Here is a 7,678-nt window from a genome sequence, read left to right on the forward strand (position 1 = left end):
CAACGGGCAAAATTTTATTTCAATCGGATAAAAATTGCGCCCTCTAGAGGCTCAAGAAGTCAAGACCCAAGATCGGTTTATATGGCAGCTATATCAAAATATGAACCGATTTGAACCATAACTAGCGCAATTGTTGGAAGTGATTCCAAAATACCACGAGAAAAATTTCAGTCAAATCGGACGAGAATTGCGCCCTCTAGAGGCTCAAGAAGTCAAGACCTAAGATCGATGGGCCAATAGAGGGCGCAATACTCATCCGATTTGGCTGAAATTTTGCATGAGGTGTTTTGTTATGAATTCCAATAACTGTGCTAAGTGTGGTTTAAATCAGTTCATAACCTGATATAACTGCCATATATACCGATCTTGGGTCTTGACTTCTTGAGCCTCTAGGGGGCGCAATTCTCGTCCGATTGGACTGAAATTTTGCAAATAGTATTTTGATATCACTTTCAACAACTGTGCTAAGTGTGGTTCAAATCGGTTCATAACCTGATATAGCTGCCATATATACCGATCTTGGGTATTGACTTCTTTAGACCGATCTCCAGACTTAAAGTCTTGAGGCAGTAAATTGGTCAATTTCCATCCGATTTCGATGAAATTTGGCACGGTGAGTTCCATCCGTCTTCGATTTTAAACAGTGAGCTTTAATAGTCCTCTACACCTGCTTGTTGAATATCGTCCAGATTGGAACATATTTGGATAAAGACGATATAAAAACAAAACAAGTAAAAGCGTGATAAATTCAACCAGATCGGGTGTTATATACCCTCCACCATTGATCGCATTTGTCGAGATCTTTTTCCGTTATCTCTTTTTAGTCAAAGAAAGGATACAAGAAAATAATTGTTTTGCTACTGGAGCTACATCAAGTTATGGTCCGATTCGCACCATAATTGCATGTTGGAGACCATAGTAGAAGTCATTGCGTAAAATTTCAGCCATATCGAATAAGTATTGCACCCTTAAGTAGGAGCTCAAGAAGTAAAATAAGGAGATCAGTTTAGAGGGGAGCTGTATCAGGCTATAGACCGATTTAGACCATATTAAACACGTATGTTGGAGGTCAAAGGAGAAGCCGTTGTACAAAATTTCATCCAAATCAGATAATAATAGCGGAAAAGAAATCAAGATCTCAGATCGGTTTATATGGTGGCTATATCAGGTTATGAAATGATTTGGGCCATATTTGGCACAAGTCTTGTCGAAACAAACCACTTAATGTATAATTTCGGGCAAATTGGTTAATTAGTTCGCCCTCTAGCGGCAAAAGACTAGAAATCCGAGATCGGTTTAAATGGGAGCTATATCAGGTTATGAAACAATTTGGGTCATATTTGGCACAAGTGTTGTCAAAACAAAGCACTTCATGCTAAATTTCAGCCAAATCGGATAATAATTGCGCCATCTAGCGGCTCACCAAGTCACGATCTGAAATCGGTTTATGTGGTGCCTTTATCAGGTTATGAACCGATTAAGACCATATTTGACGCAATTGCTGATGGTCAATCCAAACACTCCACGCAAAATTTCCGCCAAATCGGATATTAATAGCGCCCTCTATCGGTTTAAGACGTCAAGATCCGAAATCGGTTTATATGGGAGATATATTAGGTTATGAACCGATTGAGATCATACTTGATGCAATTGTTAATGGTCAATCCAAACGGTTTATGCTAAATTTCAGCCAAATCGGATATTAATAGCGCCCTCTATCGGTTTAAGCCGTCAAGATCCGAAATCGGTTTATATGATGACTATATCAGGTTATGCATCGATTTAGACCATATTTGACGCAACTGTTGATGGTCAATCCAAAGACTTCATATTATTTTCAGCCAAATCGGATAATAATAGCGCCCTCTATCGGCTTAAGAAGTCAAGATCCGAAAACGGTTTACATGGGAGCTATATCAGTTTATAAACCGATTAAGACCATATTTGGCACAGTTTTTGATGGTCAGACCAAAACACTTCACGCTAAATTGCAGTCAAATCCGATAATAATTGCGCCCTCTAGCGGCTCAAAAAGTCAAGACACGAAATCGGTTGATATGGTCGCTATATCAGGTTATGAACCGATTTGAGTCATATTTGGCAGAGTTGTTGAAAGTCGAAATAAAACACTTGGTGCAAAATTTTAGCGAAATAAGAATTATGGGCCTAAGACCCTTAATCGGCGAATCGGTCTGTATGACAGCTATATCCAAATCAGGACCGATTTGGACCAAATTGAAGAAGGATGTCGAAGGGCCTAACACAATTCACTGTATCAAATTTCAGCAAAGTCGGATAATAAATGTGCCTTTTATGGGCCTAAGACCCTAAATCGGCGGATCGGTCTATATGGGGGCTATATCAAGATATATTCGGATATAGTCCATCTTCGAACTTAATCCGTTTATGAACAGAAAAAGAGTCTGTGCTAAGTTTTAGCTCAATATCTCTAAGCGCGATTTCAACAGACAGATGGACGGACATGGCTAGATCGTCTTAGACTTTTACGACGATCAAAAATATATATGCTTTACTAGCCGAATCGGTACCCGCTCCGCTGCGCCTTCTTTAACTCTCTAATATCTTTTTAGAGTGGGGACACTTCGCCCTGAATGCGGATATCGAATTCGTGCCATTGTAGCCTATGACGCTGATCGCGTTCGAATCCTGGCGAGAACATCGAACAAAGCGGTGTTTATCCCCTCTTAATGTTGGCGTCATTTGCGAGGTACAATGCCATGCATGGTCATTTAAAAAAATTTCCCCAAAGAAGTGTCGCACTACGGGACGCCGTCCGAACTCAGCAATAAAAAAAGCCCCTTATGATTCAGTTTAAACTTGAATCGGAAAGCACTCATTGATGTGTGCGAATTTGTCCCTTCTCGGTTCCTGGTGGTAATGTTCTCATTAGGGGAGGGATGGCTCCTCAGATATTTCGACTCAAATATGGATATCAAATTTGTGCTGCACTTCCAAATCCCTATAATTTAAGCCCCATATTGCCATGGCCGGTAAATATGAACCATTTGAAGGGTGTTTTGGGGCAGGGGCGACCACCGGCACTTTGCACTGACAATAAATATCAAATTTGTTCTTTATTCCCAACGGAAATGAAGTTCAGTTTAGGGGGTGCTTTAGGGCGTACCCCAAAACACTTGGGTCCAAAATTGGGTAATAAATTCGTTTTCTACTCTCAAATACCTTTCATTTGAGTCCCATATTGTCATCATGGGACAAATAACCCATTTGACGTATCTTTAGGAGGTAAAGCGCCACCTAGACTTGAACGTAAATGGTAATGTCATATTCGTAATCTACTCCCTAATATCTTTCATTTGAGTCCCATATAACCATCGTCGGCTAATATGCCCATTTGGCGGCCTGCTGGGTACTTGAACCCAAATTTTAATACCATATTCGTTTTCTGGTCTTCGATACCTTTCATTTGATACATCGGACCACTTTCGGATATGGGTGGCGTTTTAACGGTAAAGGGAAGGGTCCGCCTCCACCCGATATCTAAAAATTATGTAACCTATGTTTCCTTCCAGACAAACGTACACAATCTATGCAAATTTGAAGAAAATCGGATCAGCCAAGTACCATATAGTCATAATGGGTCTAATGGCGTTTTTGAGGAGTGGCATGACCCCCTATACATCGATCTGATTTTGTATGCCAGATTCGAAATCTCATTCGAACTCACGTCCAATATGTCTGTTTGGGACAGTTTTGGGGTTGGGGCGGCCCGATGGGTACTTAGACTCAAATTTTAATACTATATTCGTATTCTACTCTCCAATACCTTTCATTTGATACCTATATTGTCCCGATCGGTCCAATTTTGATTTTGGGTTGTGTTTTTGGCAAAGGGGGAGGGTCCCTCCCCCCTTCCGATACCGAAAAATTATATAGCCTATGTTTTTTTCTAGACCAACCTACACAATATGCGAAAATTTCGAGAAAATCGGTACTGCCGTTTTTCAGTCTATACGGAACAAACAAACCGAGTCCCTCACATCCGTGATTGGCTAATGTGCCCATTTTGGGCGTTTTTGTGGGGGTGGGGTAACCCCCTATACTTAGACATGAATTTTTTTGCCCGATTCGTTATCTACTCCCACATACTTTTCATTTGATACCCATATTGACCTTATCGGTCCGCTTTTGATTTTGGGTGGGGTTTTTGTGGTAACGGTGGAGGGTCCGCTCCCTTCCGTTATCAATCTTATATATATAAAAATCAATTTGTGTTTGTTTGCTTGTTTGTGTGTTCCTTATAGACTCATAAACGGCTGAACCGATTTTCTTTGTAATTTTCACAGATGGTGCATAATGATCCCGTGGTGAAAATAGGGTAAATTTTTTAATATCTGAAGTGGGGCGGATCCTCCCCCTTGCCCTAATTTTCAGAAACGCCAGATCTCGAAGGTGGCTGGCGCGATTTATGCGAAATTTTGTGTGCTCTCTAAAAACACTAAAACACTAAAAATAAAAATTTGGTATCCAAATTTCGGCTGGGGTACCTAGGGGGGCCGCCCCATCCTAATACCTACCAAACATATATTTAGACCAATCACGACAATATGGGACTTAAATGAAAGGTATTTAGGATAAGAAAACGTATCTGATATCCAATTGTCGGACCAAGTGTTAGGGGGACCACCCCAACCCCCAAAAACACACCTAAATCGGGCATATTTACCGACCATGTCAATGTGGAGCTTAAATGAAAGGTATTGGGGGGTAGAGCAAAAATTGATACCCACTTTCGGGACCAATTTTCTGGGGGTCTACTCCTTCCCCAAAATACCCCACAAACAGCAATTTTTTACTGACCTTGGCAATATGTGGCTCAAATAAAGGTATTTGGGAGTAGAATACGAATTTGATATGTAGGACCATGTATTTAGGGCATCACCCCTTCCCCAAAACACACTATAAAGGGTAACAATTTTTCAATTTTTTAAAAGAATGCGCAGCGGAGCGGATCCGGTTTAGCTAGTAAATTATAAAGGCTATTCCTACTTCGAGACCATATTCGTAGTCTACTCCCGAATACCTTTCATTTGAGTCCCATATTGTCGTTATAGTCAAATAAACCTATTTTAAGGGGTTTTGGGGGGCCCCCAAGGTACTTGGACCCCCTTTTTATTATGAAATTCGTATTCTACTCTTGAATAACTTTCATTTGGATCCCATATTATCCCAATCGGTCCACTTTTATTTTTGGGTAGTACTGTTGGGGTAAGGGGGAGGGTCCGCCCCCCTCCCGGAATCAAAAAATTATATAGCCTATGTTTCCTTCCACACCAACCTACACTATCTGTGAAAATTTCAAGGTAATCGGTTCAGCCGTTTTTGAGTCTATATGGAACAAACAAACGAACAAAAACAAGTAAAAAGGCGTTAAGTTCGGGTATATATGTAAACCACCTTTCGTCAAAATCCGGTGGAAAACTCATACCTTATGTCCCATAGCAGAAATATGTGGAGGGGCTTAATTTAACCCTTTGTCCCAAATTTCGGCAACATCGGACAATAAATGCGCTTTTTATGGCCCTAAAACCGAGAGATCGGTCTATATGGCAGCTATATCCAAATCTGGACCGATCTGCGCGATAATGCAAAAGTATGTCAAGGGGCTTAACTTAACTTACTGTCCCAAATTTCGGCGACATCGGACAATAAATGCGCCTCTTATGGGCCTAAGACCCTAAATCGGAGGATCGGTCTATATGGCAACTATTTTCAAATCTTAACCAATCTGAGCCAAATTGATGGAGGACGTCGGAGGGCCTAAGACAACGCACTGTCCCAAATTTCAGCAAAATCGTATAATAAATGTAGCTTTTATGGGCCTATGTCCCAAACTTCAGCAAAATCGTATAATAAATGTTGCTTTTATGGGCCTATGACCCTAAATCGGAGGATCGGTCTATATGGCAGCTATATCCAAATCTAAACCGATCTCAGTCACATAAACGAAGGATATTGAAGGGCCTAAGACAACTCACTGTCCCAAATTTCAGCAAAATCGGATAATAAATTGTAGCTTTTATGGGCCTAAGACCCTAAATTGGAGGATCGGTCTCTATGGCAGCTAAATCCAAATATGGACCGATCTGAGCCAAATTGACGGAGGATGTTGAAGGGCCTAACGCAACTCACTCTCCCAAATTTCAGCAAAATCGGATAATAAATGTAGCTTTTATGGGCCTAACACCCTAAATCGGAGGATCGGTCTATATGGCAGTTATATCTAAATCTGGACCGATCTGAGCCAAATTGACGGAGGATGTCGAAGGGCCTAACACAACTCACTGTCCCAAATTTCAGCATAATCGGATAATAAATGTGGCTTTTATTGGCCTTAGCCTCTAAATTGGCGGATCGGTTTTTATGGGGGCTATATCAAGATATAGTCCGATATAGCCCATCTTCGAACTTAACCTGCTTATGAACAAAAAGAGAATCTGTGCAAAGTTTCAGCTCAATATCTCTATTTTTGAAGACTCTAGCGTGATTTCAACAGACAGACGGACAGACGGACGGACATGTCTAGATCGTCTTAGATTTTTACGCTGATCAAGAATATATATATACTTTATAGGGTCGAAAATGGATACTTCGATGTGTTGCAAACGTAGCACCGCTTCGTTCGTGGGTATAAAAAGAAATTCTTTGTTAGAAATTTCGTGCTACTTACAAAAATCTTAACTGTTTTCCTTACCACGCCCCCATGTTGGGGGCGTGGCAGTCATCAAATCTCTGGATTACGTTTTGAAACGACTGCCGTAGTTCCTTCAACGAGTAGACTGAACAGTTCAAAATTTACCAGTGCTGGGCTCTACTCCATTTTGCTTTTGCATTTCTTGTGATTTTTTATTTTCAAATCCCACTGTGCAAACTAAGTTTGCGATTCGGCTACAACACACATTGGCTCAATGGAGCCAAAAGTTTCAAGCCAGTCGATCTGTAAGAGTGTAAGCAAGTGCATGAATGGTAAGTGAGCCTTACATCCCATGAGGGTGTTTTCTTTCAATAGCGGTAGCAGTTGTAGCCTTTTCTTCTACTCCTCCGGCTGCAACGACGTCACCGCATTTCGTATTCTTTTGAAGGCGAATTATCCTTTCAATTTTAACTTGGCATATGTGCTGCATAAATACATCTTCAAATAAACAACAACAACAACAATAGCAGCAGAAGAAAATATTCTTTGGGGATACAAAATCCATACAACATCCAATTGAAGATGGCGGTGGTGTTGGTGATTTTGGTGCCACACAGCTGTAAGGCCTTTTGCCAAGTTGCAATTTTGGGTGTAAGCAACGAAAGGAAACAACAAAAAACCAGCAGCAATTCCAAGGCATGAAAGCACCAAAGAACTCACAACTCACATTGAAAACAGCCTTCTAAAGTGATGTTGTAGAGTAAAATATTCCTAAAGAAATTGTTACAAAATATTCTGCTTGACATTTTCTTGAGATTTCACTCTTTCTGCCTCCTTTGCTTCTGAGCTTCCACATTTCTTTGCTCGGCATTTTGGCCTGATGTGGCCTCTAATGGAATGTGTGGCAAGTGGATTTTATGCAGTGTTGTTATAGCTGGTGTCGGTGTTTTTTCGTGTTTTTGTTGCTGCGTGCCACATACAACCAACCATATGACAGCGTAGTTA

Source organism: Stomoxys calcitrans, chromosome 1, assembly GCF_963082655.1.
Source record: "Stomoxys calcitrans chromosome 1, idStoCalc2.1, whole genome shotgun sequence".
NCBI classification, from domain to species: Eukaryota; Metazoa; Arthropoda; class Insecta; order Diptera; family Muscidae; genus Stomoxys; species Stomoxys calcitrans.